The following is a 22,373-nucleotide window of genomic DNA, read 5'->3' as shown; positions in this document are numbered from 1 at the left end:
CATTCTTTGCGGGAGAAGGAGCCGGATGACTGCATTTTTGGAAAGAGGCCCTGCCGAGTACGAGATGACCATGAGATGTTCTGCCTGTGGGTAAGCACAGATCCCCAGGGCTGTTGTGCCAGTGATGAGGCTGCCGAGAGGAGGTGAAGTTCTGCAACATCTTTCAGCTCTGTCACATTCCTTCTAGGAGAAAGAGCCGGACATTTGCCTTTGCAGAAAGATGCTCTGCCGAGAAGGAGTGCCATGAGATGGTCCGTCTGTGGGAAAGCACAGATCCCCAGGGCTGTTGTGCCTGTGAATAGGCTGCACGGGGTACATGAAGCCCTTCAACATCTTTCTCTGCTGCCACATTCCTTGCGAGAGTAGGAGCCTGAGGTTTACCATTTCGAAAATACTCTCTGCCAAGAACGAGAGCCATGAGATGGTCCGTCTGTGGGAAAGCACAGATCCCCAGTGCTGTTGTGCCTGTGAATAGGCTGCACGGGGTACATGAAGCCCTGCAACATCTTTCACTGCTGCCACGTTCCTTGCGAGAGTAGGAGCCGGACGTTTACTATTTTGAAAATAGGCTTCGTCTTGAACAAGTGATATGAGATGGTCCGTTTGTGGGAAAGTGCAGATCCCCAGGGCTGTTGTGCCGGTGAATAGGGTGCCAAGTAGAGGTGAAGACCAGCAACATCTTTCAGAGGTGGCACATTCTTTGCGGGAGAAGGAGCCGGAGGAGTGCATTTTTGGAAAGAGGCTCTGCCGAGGATGAGATGTCGATGGGATGTTCCGTCTGTGGGAAAGCACAGATCCCCAGGGCTGTTGTGCCTGTGAATAGGCTGCACGGGGTACATGAAGCCCTGCAACATCTTTCTCTGCTGCCACGTTCCTTGCGAGAGTAGGAGCCGGACGTTTACCATTTCGAAAATACGCTCTGCTAAGAACAAGTGCCATGAGATGGTCTGTCTGTGGGAAAGCACAGATCCCCTGTGCATTTGTCCGGTGAATAGGGTGCAGGGGGAAGCTGAAGGCCAGCAGCATCTTTCAGAGGTGGCACATTCTTTGCGGGAGAAGGAGCCGGAGGAGTGCATTTTTGGAAAGAGGCTCTGCCGAGGATGAGATGTCGATGGGATGTTCTGTCTGTGGGAAAGCACAGATCCCCAGGGCTGTTGTGCCTGTGAATAGGCTGCACGGGGTACATGAAGCCCTTCAACATCTTTCTCTGCTGCCACGTTCCTTGCGAGAGTAGGAGCCGGACGTTTACCATTTCGAAAATACGCTCTGCCAAGAACGAGAGCCATGAGATGGTCCGTCTGTGGGAAAGCACAGATCCCCAGTGCAGTTGTCCTGTGAATAGGGTGCAGGGGGAAGGTGATGACCAGCAACATCTTTCAGAGGTGGCACATTCTTTGCGGGAGAAGGAGCCGGAGGAGTGCATTTTTGGAAAGAGGCTCTGCCGAGGACGAGATGTCGATGGGATGTTCCGTCTGCGGGAAAGCACAGATCCCCAGGGCTGCTGTGCCTGAGAATAGGCTGCACGGGATACATGAAGCCCTGCAACATCTTTCTCTGCTGCCACGTTCTTTGCGAGAGTAGGAGCCGGACGTGTACTATTTTGAAAATAGGCTTCGTCTTGAACAAGTGCCATGAGATGGTCCGTTTGTGGGAAAGTGCAGATCCCCAGGGCTGTTGTGCCGGACAATAGGGTGCCAAGTAGAGGTGAAGACCAGCAACATCTTTCAGAGGTGGCACATTCTTTGCGGGAGAAGGAGCCGGATGACTGCATTTTTGGAAAGAGGCCCTGCCGAGTACGAGATGACCATGAGATGTTCTGCCTGTGGGTAAGCACAGATCCCCAGGGCTGTTGTGCCAGTGATGAGGCTGCCGAGAGGAGGTGAAGTTCTGCAACATCTTTCAGCTCTGTCACATTCCTTCTAGGAGAAAGAGCCGGACATTTGCCTTTGCAGAAAGATGCTCTGCCGAGAAGGAGTGCCATGAGATGGTCCGTCTGTGGGAAAGCACAGATCCCCAGGGCTGTTGTGCCTGTGAATAGGCTGCACGGGGTACATGAAGCCCTGCAACATCTTTCTCTGCTGCCACATTCCTTGCGAGAGTAGGAGCCTGAGGTTTACCATTTCGAAAATACTCTCTGCCAAGAACGAGAGCCATGAGATGGTCCGTCTGTGGGAAAGCACAGATCCCCAGTGCTGTTGTGCCTGTGAATAGGCTGCACGGGGTACATGAAGCCCTGCAACATCTTTCACTGCTGCCACGTTCTTTGCGAGAGTAGGAGCCGGACGTTTACTATTTTGAAAATAGGCTTCGTCTTGAACAAGTGATATGAGATGGTCCGTTTGTGGGAAAGTGCAGATCCCCAGGGCTGTTGTGCCGGTGAATAGGGTGCCAAGTAGAGGTGAAGAGCAGCAACATCTTTCAGAGGTGGCACATTCTTTGCGGGAGAAGGAGCCGGAGGAGTGCATTTTTGGAAAGAGGCTCTGCCGAGGATGAGATGTCGATGGGATGTTCCGTCTGTGGGAAAGCACAGATCCCCAGGGCTGTTGTGCCTGTGAATAGGCTGCACGGGGTACATGAAGCCCTGCAACATCTTTCTCTGCTGCCACGTTCCTTGCGAGAGTAGGAGCCGGACTTTTACCATTTCGAAAATACGCTCTGCTAAGAACAAGTGCCATGAGATGGTCTGTCTGTGGGAAAGCACAGATGCCCTGTGCATTTGTCCGGTGAATAGGGTGCAGGGGGAAGCTGAAGGCCAGCAGCATCTTTCAGAGGTGGCACATTCTTTGCGGGAGAAGGAGCCGGAGGAGTGCATTTTTGGAAAGAGGCTCTGCCGAGGATGAGATGTCGATGGGATGTTCCGTCTGTGGGAAAGCACAGATCCCCAGGGCTGTTGTGCCTGTGAATAGGCTGCACGGGGTACATGAAGCCCTGCAACATCTTTCACTGCTGCCACGTTCCTTGCGAGAGTAGGAGCCGGATGTTTACTATTTTGAAAATAGGCTTCGTCTTGAACAAGTGATATGAGATGGTCCGTTTGTGGGAAAGTGCAGATCCCCAGGGCTGTTGTGCCGGACAATAGGGTGCCAAGTAGAGGTGAAGACCAGCAACATCTTTCAGAGCTGGCACGTTCTTTGCGGGAGAAGGAGCCGGAGTAGTGCATTTTTGGAAAGAGGCTCTGCCGAGGATGAGATGTCGATGGGATGTTCTGTCTGTGGGAAAGCACAGATCCCCAGGGCTGTTGTGCCTGTGAATAGGCTGCACGGGGTACATGAAGCCCTGCAACATCGTTCACTGCTGCCACGTTCCTTGAGAGAGTAGGAGCCAGAGGTTTACCATTTCGAAAATACGCTCTGCCAAGAACGAGAGCCATGAGATGGTCCGTCTGTGGGAAAGCACAGATCCCCAGTGCAGTTGTCCTGTGAATAGGGTGCAGGGGGAAGGTGATGACCAGCAACATCTTTCAGAGGTGGCACATTCTTTGCGGGAGAAGGAGCCGGAGGAGTGCATTTTTGGAAAGAGGCTCTGCCGAGGATGAGATGTCGATGGGATGTTCTGTCTGTGGGAAAGCACAGATCCCCAGGGCTGTTGTGCCTGTGAATAGGCTGCACGGGGTACATGAAGCCCTGCAACATCTTTCACTGCTGCCACGTTCCTTGCGAGAGTAGGAGCCGGACGTTTACAATTTCGAAAATACGCTCTGCTAAGAACAAGTGCCATGAGATGGTCTGTCTGTGGGAAAGCACAGATGCCCTGTGCATTTGTCCGGTGAATAGGGTGCAGGGGGAAGCTGAAGGCCAGCAGCATCTCTCAGAGGTGGCACATTCTTTGCGGGAGAAGGAGCCGGAGGAGCGCATTTTTTGGAAAGAGGCTCTGCCGAGGATGAGATGACGATGGGATGTTCCGTCTGTGGGAAAGCACAGATCCCCAGTGCTGCTGTGCCTGAGAACAGGCTGCACGGGATACATGAAGCCCTGCAACATCTTTCTCTGCTGCCACGTTCTTTGCGAGAGTAGGAGCCGGACGTTTACTATTTTGAAAATAGGCTTCGTCTTGAACAAGTGCCATGAGATGGTCCGTTTGTGGGAAAGTGCAGATCCCCAGGGCTCTTGTGCCGGACAATAGGGTGCCAAGTAGAGGTGAAGACCAGCAACATCTTTCAGAGCTGGCACATTCTTTGCGGGAGAAGGAGCCGGATGACTGCATTTTTGGAAAGAGGCCCTGCCGAGTACGAGATGACCATGAGATGTTCTGCCTGTGGGTAAGCACAGATCCCCAGGGCTGTTGTGCCAGTGATGAGGCTGCCGAGAGGAGGTGAAGTTCTGCAACATCTTTCAGCTCTGTCACATTCCTTCTAGGAGAAAGAGCCGGACATTTGCCTTTGCAGAAAGATGCTCTGCCGAGAAGGAGTGCCATGAGATGGTCCGTCTGTGGGAAAGCACAGATCCCCAGGGCTGTTGTGCCTGTGAATAGGCTGCACGGGGTACATGAAGCCCTTCAACATCTTTCTCTGCTGCCACGTTCCTTGCGAGAGTAGGAGCCTGAGGTTTACCATTTCGAAAATACTCTCTGCCAAGAACGAGAGCCATGAGATGGTCCGTCTGTGGGAAAGCACAGATCCCCAGTGCAGTTGTCCTGTGAATAGGGTGCAGGGGGAAGGTGATGACCAGCAACATCTTTCAGAGGTGGCACATTCTTTGCGGGAGAAGGAGCCGGAGGAGTGCATTTTTGGAAAGAGGCTCTGCCGAGGATGAGATGTCGATGGGATGTTCCGTCTGTGGGAAAGCACAGATCCCCAGGGCTGTTGTGCCTGTGAATAGGCTGCACGGGGTACATGAAGCCCTGCAACATCTTTCACTGCTGCCACGTTCCTTGCGAGAGTAGGAGCCGGACGTTTACCATTTCGAAAATACGCTCTGCCAAGAACGAGAGCCATGAGATGGTCCGTCTGTGGGAAAGCACAGATCCCCAGTGCAGTTGTCCTGTGAATAGGGTGCAGGGGGAAGGTGATGACCAGCAACATCTTTCAGAGGTGGCACATTCTTTGCGGGAGAAGGAGCCGGAGGAGTGCATTTTTGGAAAGAGGCTCTGCCGAGGATGAGATGTCGATGGGATGTTCCGTCTGTGGGAAAGCACAGATCCCCAGTGCTGTTGTGCCTGTGAATAGGCTGCACGGGGTACATGAAGCCCTGCAACATCTTTCACTGCTGCCACGTTCCTTGCGAGAGTAGGAGCCGGACGTTTACAATTTCGAAAATACGCTCTGCTAAGAACAAGTGCCATGAGATGGTCTGTCTGTGGGAAAGCACAGATGCCCTGTGCATTTGTCCGGTGAATAGGGTGCAGGGGGAAGCTGAAGGCCAGCAGCATCTTTCAGAGGTGGCACATTCTTTGCGGGAGAAGGAGCCGGAGGAGCGCATTTTTGGAAAGAGGCTCTGCCGAGGATGAGATGTCGATGGGATGTTCCATCTGTGGGAAAGCACAGAGCCCCAGGGCTGTTGTGCCTGTGAATAGGCTGCACGGGATACATGAAGCCCTGCAACATCTTTCACTGCTGCCACGTTCTTTGCGAGAGTAGGAGCCGGACGTTTACTATTTTGAAAATAGGCTTCGTCTTGAACAAGTGATATGAGATGGTCCGTTTGTGGGAAAGTGCAGATCCCCAGGGCTGTTGTGCCGGTGAATAGGGTGCCAAGTAGAGGTGAAGACCAGCAACATCTTTCAGAGCTGGCACATTCTTTGCGGGAGAAGGAGCCGGATGACTGCATTTTTGGAAAGAGGCTCTGCCGAGGATGAGATGTCGATGGGATGTTCCGTCTGTGGGAAAGCACAGATCCCCAGGGCTGTTGTGCCTGTGAATAGGCTGCACGGGGTACATGAAGCCCTTCAACATCTTTCTCTGCTGCCACGTTCCTTGCGAGAGTAGGAGCCTGAGGTTTACCATTTCGAAAATACTCTCTGCCAAGAACGAGAGCCATGAGATGGTCCGTCTGTGGGAAAGCACAGATCCCCAGTGCATTTGTCCGGTGAATAGGGTGCAGGGGGAAGCTGAAGGCCAGCAGCATCTCTCAGAGGTGGCACATTCTTTGCGGGAGAAGGAGCCGGAGGAGCGCATTTTTGGAAAGAGGCTCTGCCGAGGATGAGATGTCGATGGGATGTTCCGTCTGTGGGAAAGCACAGATCCCCAGGGCTGTTGTGCCAGTGATGAGGCTGCCGAGAGGAGGTGAAGTTCTGCAACATCTTTCTCTGCTGCCACGTTCCTTGCGAGAATACGAGCCTGAGGTTTACCATTTCGAAAATACGCTCTGCCAAGAACGAGAGCCATGAGATGGTCCGTCTGTGGGAAAGCACAGATCCCCAGTGCAGTTGTCCTGTGAATAGGGTGCAGGGGGAAGGTGATGACCAGCAACATCTTTCAGAGGTGGCACATTCTTTGCGGGAGAAGGAGCCGGAGGAGTGCATTTTTGGAAAGAGGCTCTGCCGAGGATGAGATGACGATGGGATGTTCCGTCTGTGGGAAAGCACAGATCCCCAGTGCTGCTGTGCCTGAGAACAGGCTGCACGGGATACATGAAGCCCTGCAACATCTTTCTCTGCTGCCACGTTCTTTGCGAGAGTAGGAGCCGGACGTTTACTATTTTGAAAATAGGCTTCGTCTTGAACAAGTGCCATGAGATGGTCCGTTTGTGGGAAAGTGCAGATCCCCAGGGCTCTTGTGCCGGACAATAGGGTGCCAAGTAGAGGTGAAGACCAGCAACATCTTTCAGAGGTGGCACATTCTTTGCGGGAGAAGGAGCCGGATGACTGCATTTTTGGAAAGAGGCCCTGCCGAGTACGAGATGACCATGAGATGTTCTGCCTGTGGGTAAGCACAGATCCCCAGGGCTGTTGTGCCAGTGATGAGGCTGCCGAGAGGAGGTGAAGTTCTGCAACATCTTTCAGCTCTGTCACATTCCTTCTAGGAGAAAGAGCCGGACATTTGCCTTTGCAGAAAGATGCTCTGCCGAGAAGGAGTGCCATGAGATGGTCCGTCTGTGGGAAAGCACAGATCCCCAGGGCTGTTGTGCCTGTGAATAGGCTGCACGGGGTACATGAAGCCCTTCAACATCTTTCTCTGCTGCCACATTCCTTGCGAGAGTAGGAGCCTGAGGTTTACCATTTCGAAAATACTCTCTGCCAAGAACGAGAGCCATGAGATGGTCCGTCTGTGGGAAAGCACAGATCCCCAGTGCTGTTGTGCCTGTGAATAGGCTGCACGGGGTACATGAAGCCCTGCAACATCTTTCACTGCTGCCACGTTCTTTGCGAGAGTAGGAGCCGGACGTTTACTATTTTGAAAATAGGCTTCGTCTTGAACAAGTGATATGAGATGGTCCGTTTGTGGGAAAGTGCAGATCCCCAGGGCTGTTGTGCCGGTGAATAGGGTGCCAAGTAGAGGTGAAGACCAGCAACATCTTTCAGAGGTGGCACATTCTTTGCGGGAGAAGGAGCCGGAGGAGTGCATTTTTGGAAAGAGGCTCTGCCGAGGATGAGATGTCGATGGGCTGTTCCGTCTGTGGGAAAGCACAGATCCCCAGGGCTGTTGTGCCTGTGAATAGGCTGCACGGGGTACATGAAGCCCTTCAACATCTTTCTCTGCTGCCACGTTCCTTGCGAGAGTAGGAGCCGGACGTTTACCATTTCGAAAATACGCTCTGCTAAGAACAAGTGCCATGAGATGGTCTGTCTGTGGGAAAGCACAGATCCCCTGTGCATTTGTCCGGTGAATAGGGTGCAGGGGGAAGCTGAAGGCCAGCAGCATCTTTCAGAGGTGGCACATTCTTTGCGGGAGAAGGAGCCGGAGGAGTGCATTTTTGGAAAGAGGCTCTGCCGAGGATGAGATGTCGATGGGATGTTCCGTCTGTGGGAAAGCACAGATCCCCAGGGCTGTTGTGCCTGTGAATAGGCTGCACGGGGTACATGAAGCCCTGCAACATCTTTCACTGCTGCCACGTTCTTTGCGAGAGTAGGAGCCGGACGTTTACTATTTTGAAAATAGGCTTCGTCTTGAACAAGTGCCATGAGATGGTCCGTTTGTGGGAAAGTGCAGATCCCCAGGGCTGTTGTGCCGGTGAATAGGGTGCCAAGTAGAGGTGAAGACCAGCAACATCTTTCAGAGGTGGCACATTCTTTGCGGGAGAAGGAGCCGGAGGAGCGCATTTTTGGAAAGAGGCTCTGCCGAGGATGAGATGTCGATGGGATGTTCTGTCTGTGGGAAAGCACAGATCTCCAGGGCTGTTGTGCCTGTGAATAGGCTGCACGGGGTACATGAAGCCCTTCAACATCTTTCTCTGCTGCCACGTTCCTTGCGAGAGTAGGAGCCTGAGGTTTACCATTTCGAAAATACTCTCTGCCAAGAACGAGAGCCATGAGATGGTCCGTCTGTGGGAAAGCACAGATCCCCAGTGCAGTTGTCCTGTGAATAGGGTGCAGGGGGAAGGTGATGACCAGCAACATCTTTCAGAGGTGGCACATTCTTTGCGGGAGAAGGAGCCGGAGGAGTGCATTTTTGGAAAGAGGCTCTGCCGAGGATGAGATGTCGATGGGATGTTCCGTCTGTGGGAAAGCACAGATCCCCAGTGCTGTTGTGCCTGTGAATAGGCTGCACGGGGTACATGAAGCCCTGCAACATCTTTCACTGCTGCCACGTTCCTTGCGAGAGTAGGAGCCGGACGTTTACAATTTCGAAAATACGCTCTGCTAAGAACAAGTGCCATGAGATGGTCTGTCTGTGGGAAAGCACAGATGCCCTGTGCATTTGTCCGGTGAATAGGGTGCAGGGGGAAGCTGAAGGCCAGCAGCATCTCTCAGAGGTGGCACATTCTTTGCGGGAGAAGGAGCCGGAGGAGCGCATTTTTGGAAAGAGGCTCTGCCAAGGATGAGATGTCGATGGGATGTTCCGTCTGTGGGAAAGCACAGATCCCCAGTGCTGCTGTGCCTGAGAACAGGCTGCACGGGATACATGAAGCCCTGCAACATCTTTCTCTGCTGCCACGTTCTTTGCGAGAGTAGGAGCCGGACGTTTACTATTTTGAAAATAGGCTTCGTCTTGAACAAGTGCCATGAGATGGTCCGTTTGTGGGAAAGTGCAGATCCCCAGGGCTGTTGTGCCGGTGAATAGGGTGCCAAGTAGAGGTGAAGACCAGCAACATCTTTCAGAGGTGGCACATTCTTTGCGGGAGAAGGAGCCGGATGACTGCATTTTTGGAAAGAGGCCCTGCCGAGTACGAGATGACCATGAGATGTTCTGCCTGTGGGTAAGCACAGATCCCCAGGGCTGTTGTGCCAGTGATGAGGCTGCCGAGAGGAGGTGAAGTTCTGCAACATCTTTCAGCTCTGTCACATTCCTTCTAGGAGAAAGAGCCGGACATTTGCCTTTGCAGAAAGATGCTCTGCCGAGAAGGAGTGCCATGAGATGGTCCATCTGTGGGAAAGCACAGATCCCCAGGGCTGTTGTGCCTGTGAATAGGCTGCACGGGGTACATGAAGCCCTTCAACATCTTTCTCTGCTGCCACATTCCTTGCGAGAGTAGGAGCCTGAGGTTTACCATTTCGAAAATACTCTCTGCCAAGAACGAGAGCCATGAGATGGTCCGTCTGTGGGAAAGCACAGATCCCCAGTGCTGTTGTGCCTGTGAATAGGCTGCACGGGGTACATGAAGCCCTGCAACATCTTTCACTGCTGCCACGTTCTTTGCGAGAGTAGGAGCCGGACGTTTACTATTTTGAAAATAGGCTTCGTCTTGAACAAGTGATATGAGATGGTCCGTTTGTGGGAAAGTGCAGATCCCCAGGGCTGTTGTGCCGGTGAATAGGGTGCCAAGTAGAGGTGAAGACCAGCAACATCTTTCAGAGGTGGCACATTCTTTGCGGGAGAAGGAGCCGGAGGAGTGCATTTTTGGAAAGAGGCTCTGCCGAGGATGAGATGTCGATGGGATGTTCTGTCTGTGGGAAAGCACAGATCCCCAGGGCTGTTGTGCCTGTGAATAGGCTGCACGGGGTACATGAAGCCCTTCAACATCTTTCTCTGCTGCCACGTTCCTTGCGAGAGTAGGAGCCTGAGGTTTACCATTTCGAAAATACTCTCTGCCAAGAACGAGAGCCATGAGATGGTCCGTCTGTGGGAAAGCACAGATGCCCTGTGCATTTGTCCTGTGAATAGGGTGCAGGGGGAAGGTGATGACCAGCAACATCTTTCAGAGGTGGCACATTCTTTGCGGGAGAAGGAGCCGGAGGAGTGCATTTTTGGAAAGAGGCTCTGCCGAGGATGAGATGACGATGGGATGTTCCGTCTGTGGGAAAGCACAGATCCCCAGTGCTGCTGTGCCTGAGAACAGGCTGCACGGGATACATGAAGCCCTGCAACATCTTTCTCTGCTGCCACGTTCTTTGCGAGAGTAGGAGCCGGACGTTTACTATTTTGAAAATAGGCTTCGTCTTGAACAAGTGCCATGAGATGGTCCGTCTGTGGGAAAGCACAGATCCCCAGGGCTGTTGTGCCTGTGAATAGGCTGCACGGGGTACATGAAGCCCTTCAACATCTTTCTCTGCTGCCACATTCCTTGCGAGAGTAGGAGCCTGAGGTTTACCATTTCGAAAATACTCTCTGCCAAGAACGAGAGCCATGAGATGGTCCGTCTGTGGGAAAGCACAGATCCCCAGTGCTGTTGTGCCTGTGAATAGGCTGCACGGGGTACATGAAGCCCTGCAACATCTTTCACTGCTGCCACGTTCTTTGCGAGAGTAGGAGCCGGACGTTTACTATTTTGAAAATAGGCTTCGTCTTGAACAAGTGATATGAGATGGTCCGTTTGTGGGAAAGTGCAGATCCCCAGGGCTGTTGTGCCGGTGAATAGGGTGCCAAGTAGAGGTGAAGACCAGCAACATCTTTCAGAGGTGGCACATTCTTTGCGGGAGAAGGAGCCGGAGGAGTGCATTTTTGGAAAGAGGCTCTGCCGAGGATGAGATGTCGATGGGATGTTCTGTCTGTGGGAAAGCACAGATCCCCAGGGCTGTTGTGCCTGTGAATAGGCTGCACAGGGTACATGAAGCCCTTCAACATCTTTCTCTGCTGCCACGTTCCTTGCGAGAGTAGGAGCCTGAGGTTTACCATTTCGAAAATACTCTCTGCCAAGAACGAGAGCCATGAGATGGTCCGTCTGTGGGAAAGCACAGATCCCCAGTGCTGTTGTGCCTGTGAATAGGCTGCACGGGGTACATGAAGCCCTGCAACATCTTTCACTGCTGCCACGTTCTTTGCGAGAGTAGGAGCCGGATTTTTACTATTTTGAAAATAGGCTTCGTCTTGAACAAGTGATATGAGATGGTCCGTTTGTGGGAAAGTGCAGATCCCCAGGGCTGTTGTGCCGGTGAATAGGGTGCCAAGTAGAGGTGAAGACCAGCAACATCTTTCAGAGGTGGCACATTCTTTGCGGGAGAAGGAGCCGGAGGAGTGCATTTTTGGAAAGAGGCTCTGCCGAGGATGAGATGTCGATGGGATGTTCCGTCTGTGGGAAAGCACAGATCCCCAGGGCTGTTGTGCCTGTGAATAGGCTGCACGGGGTACATGAAGCCCTGCAACATCTTTCTCTGCTGCCACGTTCCTTGCGAGAGTAGGAGCCGGACGTTTACCATTTCGAAAATACGCTCTGCTAAGAACAAGTGCCATGAGATGGTCTGTCTGTGGGAAAGCACAGATGCCCTGTGCATTTGTCCGGTGAATAGGGTGCAGGGGGAAGCTGAAGGCCAGCAGCATCTTTCAGAGGTGGCACATTCTTTGCGGGAGAAGGAGCCGGAGGAGTGCATTTTTGGAAAGAGGCTCTGCCGAGGATGAGATGTTGATGGGATGTTCCGTCTGTGGGAAAGCACAGATCCCCAGGGCTGTTGTGCCTGTGAATAGGCTGCACGGGATACATGAAGCCCTGCAACATCTTTCACTGCTGCCACGTTCTTTGCGAGAGTAGGAGCCGGACGTTTACTATTTTGAAAATAGGCTTCGTCTTGAACAAGTGATATGAGATGGTCCGTTTGTGGGAAAGCACAGATCCCCAGGGCTGTTGTGCCTGTGAATAGGCTGCACGGGGTACATGAAGCCCTGCAACATCTTTCACTGCTGCCACGTTCCTTGCGAGAGTAGGAGCCGGACGTTTACAATTTCGAAAATACGCTCTGCTAAGAACAAGTGCCATGAGATGGTCTGTCTGTGGGAAAGCACAGATGCCCTGTGCATTTGTCCGGTGAATAGGGTGCAGGGGGAAGCTGAAGGCCAGCAGCATCTCTCAGAGGTGGCACATTCTTTGCGGGAGAAGGAGCCGGAGGAGCGCATTTTTGGAAAGAGGCTCTGCCGAGGATGAGATGACGATGGGATGTTCCGTCTGTGGGAAAGCACAGATCCCCAGTGCTGCTGTGCCTGAGAACAGGCTGCACGGGATACATGAAGCCCTGCAACATCTTTCTCTGCTGCCACGTTCTTTGCGAGAGTAGGAGCCGGACGTTTACTATTTTGAAAATAGGCTTCGTCTTGAACAAGTGCCATGAGATGGTCCGTTTGTGGGAAAGTGCAGATCCCCAGGGCTGTTGTGCCGGACAATAGGGTGCCAAGTAGAGGTGAAGACCAGCAACATCTTTCAGAGGTGGCACATTCTTTGCGGGAGAAGGAGCCGGAGGAGTGCATTTTTGGAAAGAGGCCCTGCCGAGTACGAGATGACCATGAGATGTTCTGCCTGTGGGTAAGCACAGATCCCCAGGGCTGTTGTGCCAGTGATGAGGCTGCCGAGAGGAGGTGAAGTTCTGCAACATCTTTCAGCTCTGTCACATTCCTTCTAGGAGAAAGAGCCGGACATTTGCCTTTGCAGAAAGATGCTCTGCCGAGAAGGAGTGCCATGAGATGGTCCGTCTGTGGGAAAGCACAGATCCCCAGGGCTGTTGTGCCTGTGAATAGGCTGCACGGGGTACATGAAGCCCTTCAACATCTTTCTCTGCTGCCACATTCCTTGCGAGAGTAGGAGCCTGAGGTTTACCATTTCGAAAATACTCTCTGCCAAGAACGAGAGCCATGAGATGGTCCGTCTGTGGGAAAGCACAGATCCCCAGTGCTGTTGTGCCTGTGAATAGGCTGCACGGGGTACATGAAGCCCTGCAACATCTTTCACTGCTGCCACGTTCTTTGCGAGAGTAGGAGCCGGACGTTTACTATTTTGAAAATAGGCTTCGTCTTGAACAAGTGCCATGAGATGGTCCGTTTGTGGGAAAGTGCAGATCCCCAGGGCTGTTGTGCCGGTGAATAGGGTGCCAAGTAGAGGTGAAGACCAGCAACATCTTTCAGAGGTGGCACATTCTTTGCGGGAGAAGGAGCCGGAGGAGTGCATTTTTGGAAAGAGGCTCTGCCGAGGATGAGATGTCGATGGGATGTTCTGTCTGTGGGAAAGCACAGATCCCCAGGGCTGTTGTGCCTGTGAATAGGCTGCACGGGGTACATGAAGCCCTGCAACATCTTTCTCTGCTGCCACGTTCCTTGCGAGAGTAGGAGCCGGACGTTTACAATTTCGAAAATACGCTCTGCTAAGAACAAGTGCCATGAGATGGTCTGTCTGTGGGAAAGCACAGATGCCCTGTGCATTTGTCCGGTGAATAGGGTGCAGGGGGAAGCTGAAGGCCAGCAGCATCTCTCAGAGGTGGCACATTCTTTGCGGGAGAAGGAGCCGGAGGAGCGCATTTTTGGAAAGAGGCTCTGCCGAGGATGAGATGACGATGGGATGTTCCGTCTGTGGGAAAGCACAGATCCCCAGTGCTGCTGTGCCTGAGAACAGGCTGCACGGGATACATGAAGCCCTGCAACATCTTTCTCTGCTGCCACGTTCTTTGCGAGAGTAGGAGCCGGACGTTTACTATTTTGAAAATAGGCTTCGTCTTGAACAAGTGCCATGAGATGGTCCGTTTGTGGGAAAGTGCAGATCCCCAGGGCTGTTGTGCCGGTGAATAGGGTGCCAAGTAGAGGTGAAGACCAGCAACATCTTTCAGAGGTGGCACATTCTTTGCGGGAGAAGGAGCCGGATGACTGCATTTTTGGAAAGAGGCCCTGCCGAGTACGAGATGACCATGAGATGTTCTGCCTGTGGGTAAGCACAGATCCCCAGGGCTGTTGTGCCAGTGATGAGGCTGCCGAGAGGAGGTGAAGTTCTGCAACATCTTTCAGCTCTGTCACATTCCTTCTAGGAGAAAGAGCCGGACATTTGCCTTTGCAGAAAGATGCTCTGCCGAGAAGGAGTGCCATGAGATGGTCCGTCTGTGGGAAAGCACAGATCCCCAGGGCTGTTGTGCCTGTGAATAGGCTGCACGGGGTACATGAAGCCCTTCAACATCTTTCTCTGCTGCCACATTCCTTGCGAGAGTAGGAGCCTGAGGTTTACCATTTCGAAAATACTCTCTGCCAAGAACGAGAGCCATGAGATGGTCCGTCTGTGGGAAAGCACAGATCCCCAGTGCTGTTGTGCCTGTGAATAGGCTGCACGGGGTACATGAAGCCCTGCAACATCTTTCACTGCTGCCACGTTCTTTGCGAGAGTAGGAGCCGGACGTTTACTATTTTGAAAATAGGCTTCGTCTTGAACAAGTGCCATGAGATGGTCCGTTTGTGGGAAAGTGCACAGATCCCCAGGGCTGTTGTGCCGGTGAATAGGGTGCCAAGTAGATGTGAAGACCAGCAACATCTTTCAGAGGTGGCACATTCTTTGCGGGAGAAGGAGCCGGAGGAGTGCATTTTTGGAAAGAGGCTCTGCCGAGGATGAGATGTCGATGGGATGTTCCGTCTGTGGGAAAGCACAGATCCCCAGGGCTGTTGTGCCTGTGAATAGGCTGCACGGGGTACATGAAGCCCTGCAACATCTTTCTCTGCTGCCACGTTCCTTGCGAGAGTAGGAGCCGGACGTTTACCATTTCGAAAATACGCTCTGCTAAGAACAAGTGCCATGAGATGGTCTGTCTGTGGGAAAGCACAGATGCCCTGTGCATTTGTCCGGTGAATAGGATGCAGGGGGAAGCTGAAGGCCAGCAGCATCTTTCAGAGGTGGCACATTCTTTGCGGGAGAAGGAGCCGGAGGAGTGCATTTTTGGAAAGAGGCTCTGCCGAGGATGAGATGTCGATGGGATGTTCCGTCTGTGGGAAAGCACAGATCCCCAGTGCTGTTGTGCCTGTGAATAGGCTGCACGGGATACATGAAGCCCTGCAACATCTTTCACTGCTGCCACGTTCTTTGCGAGAGTAGGAGCCGGACGTTTACTATTTTGAAAATAGGCTTCGTCTTGAACAAGTGATATGAGATGGTCCGTTTGTGGGAAAGTGCAGATCCCCAGGGCTGTTGTGCCGGTGAATAGGGTGCCAAGTAGAGGTGAAGACCAGCAACATCTTTCAGAGGTGGCACATTCTTTGCGGGAGAAGGAGCCGGAGGACTGCATTTTTGGAAAGAGGCTCTGCCGAGGATGAGATGTCGATGGGATGTTCTGTCTGTGGGAAAGCACAGATCCCCAGGGCTGTTGTGCCTGTGAATAGGCTGCACGGGGTACATGAAGCCCTTCAACATCTTTCTCTGCTGCCACGTTCCTTGCGAGAGTAGGAGCCTGAGGTTTACCATTTCGAAAATACTCTCTGCCAAGAACGAGAGCCATGAGATGGTCCGTCTGTGGGAAAGCACAGATCCCCAGTGCATTTGTCCGGTGAATAGGGTGCAGGGGGAAGGTGATGACCAGCAACATCTTTCAGAGGTGGCACATTCTTTGCGGGAGAAGGAGCCGGAGGAGTGCATTTTTGGAAAGAGGCTCTGCCGAGGATGAGATGTCGATGGGATGTTCCGTCTGTGGGAAAGCACAGATCCCCAGGGCTGTTGTGCCTGTGAATAGGCTGCACGGGGTACATGAAGCCCTTCAACATCTTTCTCTGCTGCCACGTTCCTTGCGAGAGTAGGAGCCTGAGGTTTACCATTTCGAAAATACTCTCTGCCAAGAACGAGAGCCATGAGATGGTCCGTCTGTGGGAAAGCACAGATCCCCAGTGCAGTTGTCCTGTGAATAGGGTGCAGGGGGAAGGTGATGACCAGCAACATCTTTCAGAGGTGGCACATTCTTTGCGGGAGAAGGAGCCGGAGGAGCGCATTTTTGGAAAGAGGCTCTGCCGAGGATGAGATGTCGATGGGATGTTCCGTCTGTGGGAAAGCACAGATCCCCAGGGCTGTTGTGCCTGTGAATAGGCTGCACGGGATACATGAAGCCCTGCAACATCTTTCACTGCTGCCACGTTCTTTGCGAGAGTAGGAGCCGGACGTTTACTATTTTGAAAATAGGCTTCGTCTTGAACAAGTGATATGAGATGGTCCGTTTGTGGGAAAGTGCAGATCCCCAGGGCTGTTGTGCCGGACAATAGGGTGCCAAGTAGAGGTGAAGACCAGCAACATCTTTCAGAGCTGGCACGTTCTTTGCGGGAGAAGGAGCCGGAGTAGTGCATTTTTGGAAAGAGGCTCTGCCGAGGATGAGATGTCGATGGGATGTTCTGTCTGTGGGAAAGCACAGATCCCCAGGGCTGTTGTGCCTATGAATAGGCTGCACGGGGTACATGAAGCCCTGCAACATCGTTCACTGCTGCCACGTTCCTTGAGAGAGTAGGAGCCAGAGGTTTACCATTTCGAAAATACGCTCTGCCAAGAACGAGAGCCATGAGATGGTCCGTCTGTGGGAAAGCACAGATCCCCAGTGCAGTTGTCCTGTGAATAGGGTGCAGGGGGAAGGTGATGACCAGCAACATCTTTCAGAGGTGGCACATTCTTTGCGGGAGAAGGAGCCGGAGGAGTGCATTTTTGGAAAGAGGCTCTGCCGAGGATGAGATGTCGATGGGATGTTCTGTCTGTGGGAAAGCACAGATCCCCAGGGCTGTTGTGCCTGTGAATAGGCTGCACGGGGTACATGAAGCCCTGCAACATCTTTCACTGCTGCCACGTTCCTTGCGAGAGTAGGAGCCGGACGTTTACAATTTCGAAAATACGCTCTGCTAAGAACAAGTGCCATGAGATGGTCTGTCTGTGGGAAAGCACAGATGCCCTGTGCATTTGTCCGGTGAATAGGGTGCAGGGGGAAGCTGAAGGCCAGCAGCATCTCTCAGAGGTGGCACATTCTTTGCGGGAGAAGGAGCCGGAGGAGCGCATTTTTTGGAAAGAGGCTCTGCCGAGGATGAGATGACGATGGGATGTTCCGTCTGTGGGAAAGCACAGATCCCCAGTGCTGCTGTGCCTGAGAACAGGCTGCACGGGATACATGAAGCCCTGCAACATCTTTCTCTGCTGCCACGTTCTTTGCGAGAGTAGGAGCCGGACGTTTACTATTTTGAAAATAGGCTTCGTCTTGAACAAGTGCCATGAGATGGTCCGTTTGTGGGAAAGTGCAGATCCCCAGGGCTCTTGTGCCGGACAATAGGGTGCCAAGTAGAGGTGAAGACCAGCAACATCTTTCAGAGCTGGCACATTCTTTGCGGGAGAAGGAGCCGGATGACTGCATTTTTGGAAAGAGGCCCTGCCGAGTACGAGATGACCATGAGATGTTCTGCCTGTGGGTAAGCACAGATCCCCAGGGCTGTTGTGCCAGTGATGAGGCTGCCGAGAGGAGGTGAAGTTCTGCAACATCTTTCAGCTCTGTCACATTCCTTCTAGGAGAAAGAGCCGGACATTTGCCTTTGCAGAAAGATGCTCTGCCGAGAAGGAGTGCCATGAGATGGTCCGTCTGTGGGAAAGCACAGATCCCCAGGGCTGTTGTGCCTGTGAATAGGCTGCACGGGGTACATGAAGCCCTTCAACATCTTTCTCTGCTGCCACATTCCTTGCGAGAGTAGGAGCCTGAGGTTTACCATTTCGAAAATACTCTCTGCCAAGAACGAGAGCCATGAGATGGTCCGTCTGTGGGAAAGCACAGATCCCCAGGGCTGTTGTGCCTGTGAATAGGCTGCACGGGGTACATGAAGCCCTGCAACATCTTTCACTGCTGCCACGTTCTTTGCGAGTGTAGGAGCCGGACGTTTACTATTTTGAAAATAGGCTTCGTCTTGAACAAGTGATATGAGATGGTCCGTTTGTGGGAAAGTGCAGATCCCCAGGGCTGTTGTGCCGGTGAATAGGGTGACAAGTAGAGGTGAAGACCAGCAACATCTTTCAGAGGTGGCACATTCTTTGCGGGAGAAGGAGCCGGAGGAGTGCATTTTTGGAAAGAGGCTCTGCCGAGGATGAGATGTCGATGGGATGTTCCGTCTGTGGGAAAGCACAGATCCCCAGGGCTGTTGTGCCTGTGAATAGGCTGCACGGGGTACATGAAGCCCTTCAACATCTTTCTCTGCTGCCACGTTCCTTGCGAGAGTAGGAGCCGGACGTTTACCATTTCGAAAATACGCTCTGCTAAGAACAAGTGCCATGAGATGGTCTGTCTGTGGGAAAGCACAGATCCCCTGTGCATTTGTCCGGTGAATAGGGTGCAGGGGGAAGCTGAAGGCCAGCAGCATCTTTCAGAGGTGGCACATTCTTTGCGGGAGAAGGAGCCGGAGGAGTGCATTTTTGGAAAGAGGCTCTGCCGAGGATGAGATGTCGATGGGATGTTCCGTCTGTGGGAAAGCACAGATCCCCAGGGCTGTTGTGCCTGTGAATAGGCTGCACGGGGTACATGAAGCCCTGCAACATCTTTCACTGCTGCCACGTTCTTTGCGAGAGTAGGAGCCGGACGTTTACTATTTTGAAAATAGGCTTCGTCTTGAACAAGTGATATGAGATGGTCCGTTTGTGGGAAAGTGCAGATCCCCAGGGCTGTTGTGCCGGTGAATAGGGTGCCAAGTAGAGGTGAAGACCAGCAACATCTTTCAGAGGTGGCACATTCTTTGCGGGAGAAGGAGCCGGAGGACTGCATTTTTGGAAAGAGGCTCTGCCGAGGATGAGATGTCGATGGGATGTTCTGTCTGTGGGAAAGCACAGATCTCCAGGGCTGTTGTGCCTGTGAATAGGCTGCACGGGGTACATGAAGCCCTTCAACATCTTTCTCTGCTGCCACGTTCCTTGCGAGAGTAGGAGCCTGAGGTTTACCATTTCGAAAATACTCTCTGCCAAGAACGAGAGCCATGAGATGGTCCGTCTGTGGGAAAGCACAGATCCCCAGTGCAGTTGTCCTGTGAATAGGGTGCAGGGGGAAGGTGATGACCAGCAACATCTTTCAGAGGTGGCACATTCTTTGCGGGAGAAGGAGCCGGAGGAGTGCATTTTTGGAAAGAGGCTCTGCCGAGGATGAGATGTCGATGGGATGTTCCGTCTGTGGGAAAGCACAGATCCCCAGGGCTGTTGTGCCTGTGAATAGGCTGCACGGGGTACATGAAGCCCTGCAACATCTTTCTCTGCTGCCACGTTCCTTGCGAGAATAGGAGCCTGAGGTTTACCATTTCGAAAATACGCTCTGCCAAGAACGAGAGCCATGAGATGGTCCGTTTGTGGGAAAGTGCAGATCCCCAGGGCTGTTGTGCCGGTGAATAGGGTGCCAAGTAGAGGTGAAGACCAGCAACATCTTTCAGAGGTGGCACATTCTTTGCGGGAGAAGGAGCCGGAGGAGTGCATTTTTGGAAAGAGGCTCTGCCGAGGATGAGATGTCGATGGGATGTTCCGTCTGTGGGAAAGCACAGATCCCCAGGGCTGTTGTGCCTGTGAATAGGCTGCACGGGGTACATGAAGCCCTTCAACATCTTTCTCTGCTGCCACGTTCCTTGCGAGAGTAGGAGCCTGAGGTTTACCATTTCGAAAATACTCTCTGCCAAGAACGAGAGCCATGAGATGGTCCGTCTGTGGGAAAGCACAGATCCCCAGTGCATTTGTCCGGTGAATAGGGTGCAGGGGGAAGCTGAAGGCCAGCAGCATCTCTCAGAGGTGGCACATTCTTTGCGGGAGAAGGAGCCGGAGGAGCGCATTTTTGGAAAGAGGCTCTGCCGAGGATGAGATGTCGATGGGATGTTCCGTCTGTGGGAAAGCACAGATCCCCAGGGCTGTTGTGCCTGTGAATAGGCTGCACGGGGTACATGAAGCCCTGCAACATCTTTCTCTGCTGCCACGTTCTTTGCGAGAGTAGGAGCCGGACGTTTACTATTTTGAAAATAGGCTTCGTCTTGAACAAGTGCCATGAGATGGTCCGTTTGTGGGAAAGTGCAGATCCCCAGGGCTCTTGTGCCGGACAATAGGGTGCCAAGTAGAGGTGAAGACCAGCAACATCTTTCAGAGGTGGCACATTCTTTGCGGGAGAAGGAGCCGGATGACTGCATTTTTGGAAAGAGGCCCTGCCGAGTACGAGATGACCATGAGATGTTCTGCCTGTGGGTAAGCACAGATCCCCAGGGCTGTTGTGCCAGTGATGAGGCTGCCGAGAGGAGGTGAAGTTCTGCAACATCTTTCAGCTCTGTCACATTCCTTCTAGGAGAAAGAGCCGGACATTTGCCTTTGCAGAAAGATGCTCTGCCGAGAAGGAGTGCCATGAGATGGTCCGTCTGTGGGAAAGCACAGATCCCCAGGGCTGTTGTGCCTGTGAATAGGCTGCACGGGGTACATGAAGCCCTTCAACATCTTTCTCTGCTGCCACATTCCTTGCGAGAGTAGGAGCCTGAGGTTTACCATTTCGAAAATACTCTCTGCCAAGAACGAGAGCCATGAGATGGTCCGTCTGTGGGAAAGCACAGATCCCCAGTGCTGTTGTGCCTGTGAATAGGCTGCACGGGGTACATGAAGCCCTGCAACATCTTTCACTGCTGCCACGTTCTTTGCGAGAGTAGGAGCCGGACGTTTACTATTTTGAAAATAGGCTTCGTCTTGAACAAGTGATATGAGATGGTCCGTTTGTGGGAAAGTGCAGATCCCCAGGGCTGTTGTGCCGGTGAATAGGGTGCCAAGTAGAGGTGAAGACCAGCAACATCTTTCAGAGGTGGCACATTCTTTGCGGGAGAAGGAGCCGGAGGAGTGCATTTTTGGAAAGAGGCTCTGCCGAGGATGAGATGTCGATGGGCTGTTCCGTCTGTGGGAAAGCACAGATCCCCAGGGCTGTTGTGCCTGTGAATAGGCTGCACGGGGTACATGAAGCCCTTCAACATCTTTCTCTGCTGCCACGTTCCTTGCGAGAGTAGGAGCCGGACGTTTACCATTTCGAAAATACGCTCTGCTAAGAACAAGTGCCATGAGATGGTCTGTCTGTGGGAAAGCACAGATCCCCTGTGCATTTGTCCGGTGAATAGGGTGCAGGGGGAAGCTGAAGGCCAGCAGCATCTCTCAGAGGTGGCACATTCTTTGCGGGAGAAGGAGCCGGAGGAGCGCATTTTTGGAAAGAGGCTCTGCCGAGGATGAGATGTCGATGGGATGTTCCGTCTGTGGGAAAGCACAGATCCCCAGGGCTGTTGTGCCTGTGAATAGGCTGCACGGGGTACATGAAGCCCTGCAACACCTTTCACTGCTGCCACGTTCTTTGCGAGAGTAGGAGCCGGACGTTTACTATTTTGAAAATAGGCTTCGTCTTGAACAAGTGATATGAGATGGTCCGTTTGTGGGAAAGTGCAGATCCCCAGGGCTGTTGTGCCGGTGAATAGGGTGCCAAGTAGAGGTGAAGACCAGCAACATCTTTCAGAGGTGGCACATTCTTTGCGGGAGAAGGAGCCGGAGGAGTGCATTTTTGGAAAGAGGCTCTGCCGAGGATGAGATGTCGATGGGATGTTCTGTCTGTGGGAAAGCACAGATCTCCAGGGCTGTTGTGCCTGTGAATAGGCTGCACGGGGTACATGAAGCCCTTCAACATCTTTCTCTGCTGCCACGTTCCTTGCGAGAGTAGGAGCCTGAGGTTTACCATTTCGAAAATACTCTCTGCCAAGAACGAGAGCCATGAGATGGTCCGTCTGTGGGAAAGCACAGATCCCCAGTGCAGTTGTCCTGTGAATAGGGTGCAGGGGGAAGCTGAAGGCCAGCAGCATCTCTCAGAGGTGGCACATTCTTTGCGGGAGAAGGAGCCGGAGGAGTGCATTTTTGGAAAGAGGCTCTGCCGAGGATGAGATGTCGATGGGATGTTCCGTCTGTGGGAAAGCACAGATCCCCAGGGCTGTTGTGCCTGTGAATAGGCTGCACGGGGTACATGAAGCCCTGCAACATCTTTCACTGCTGCCACGTTCCTTGCGAGAGTAGGAGCCGGACGTTTACCATTTCGAAAATACGCTCTGCTAAGAACAAGTGCCATGAGATGGTCTGTCTGTGGGAAAGCACAGATCCCCTGTGCATTTGTCCGGTGAATAGGGTGCAGGGGGAAGCTGA

The sequence above is a fragment of the Haliaeetus albicilla genome, chromosome 8, assembly GCF_947461875.1.
Source record: "Haliaeetus albicilla chromosome 8, bHalAlb1.1, whole genome shotgun sequence".
In the NCBI taxonomy this organism is placed as follows: Eukaryota; Metazoa; Chordata; class Aves; order Accipitriformes; family Accipitridae; genus Haliaeetus; species Haliaeetus albicilla.
The sequence above is the reverse complement of the archived record's forward strand: the minus strand, read 5'-3'. Positions refer to the sequence as shown.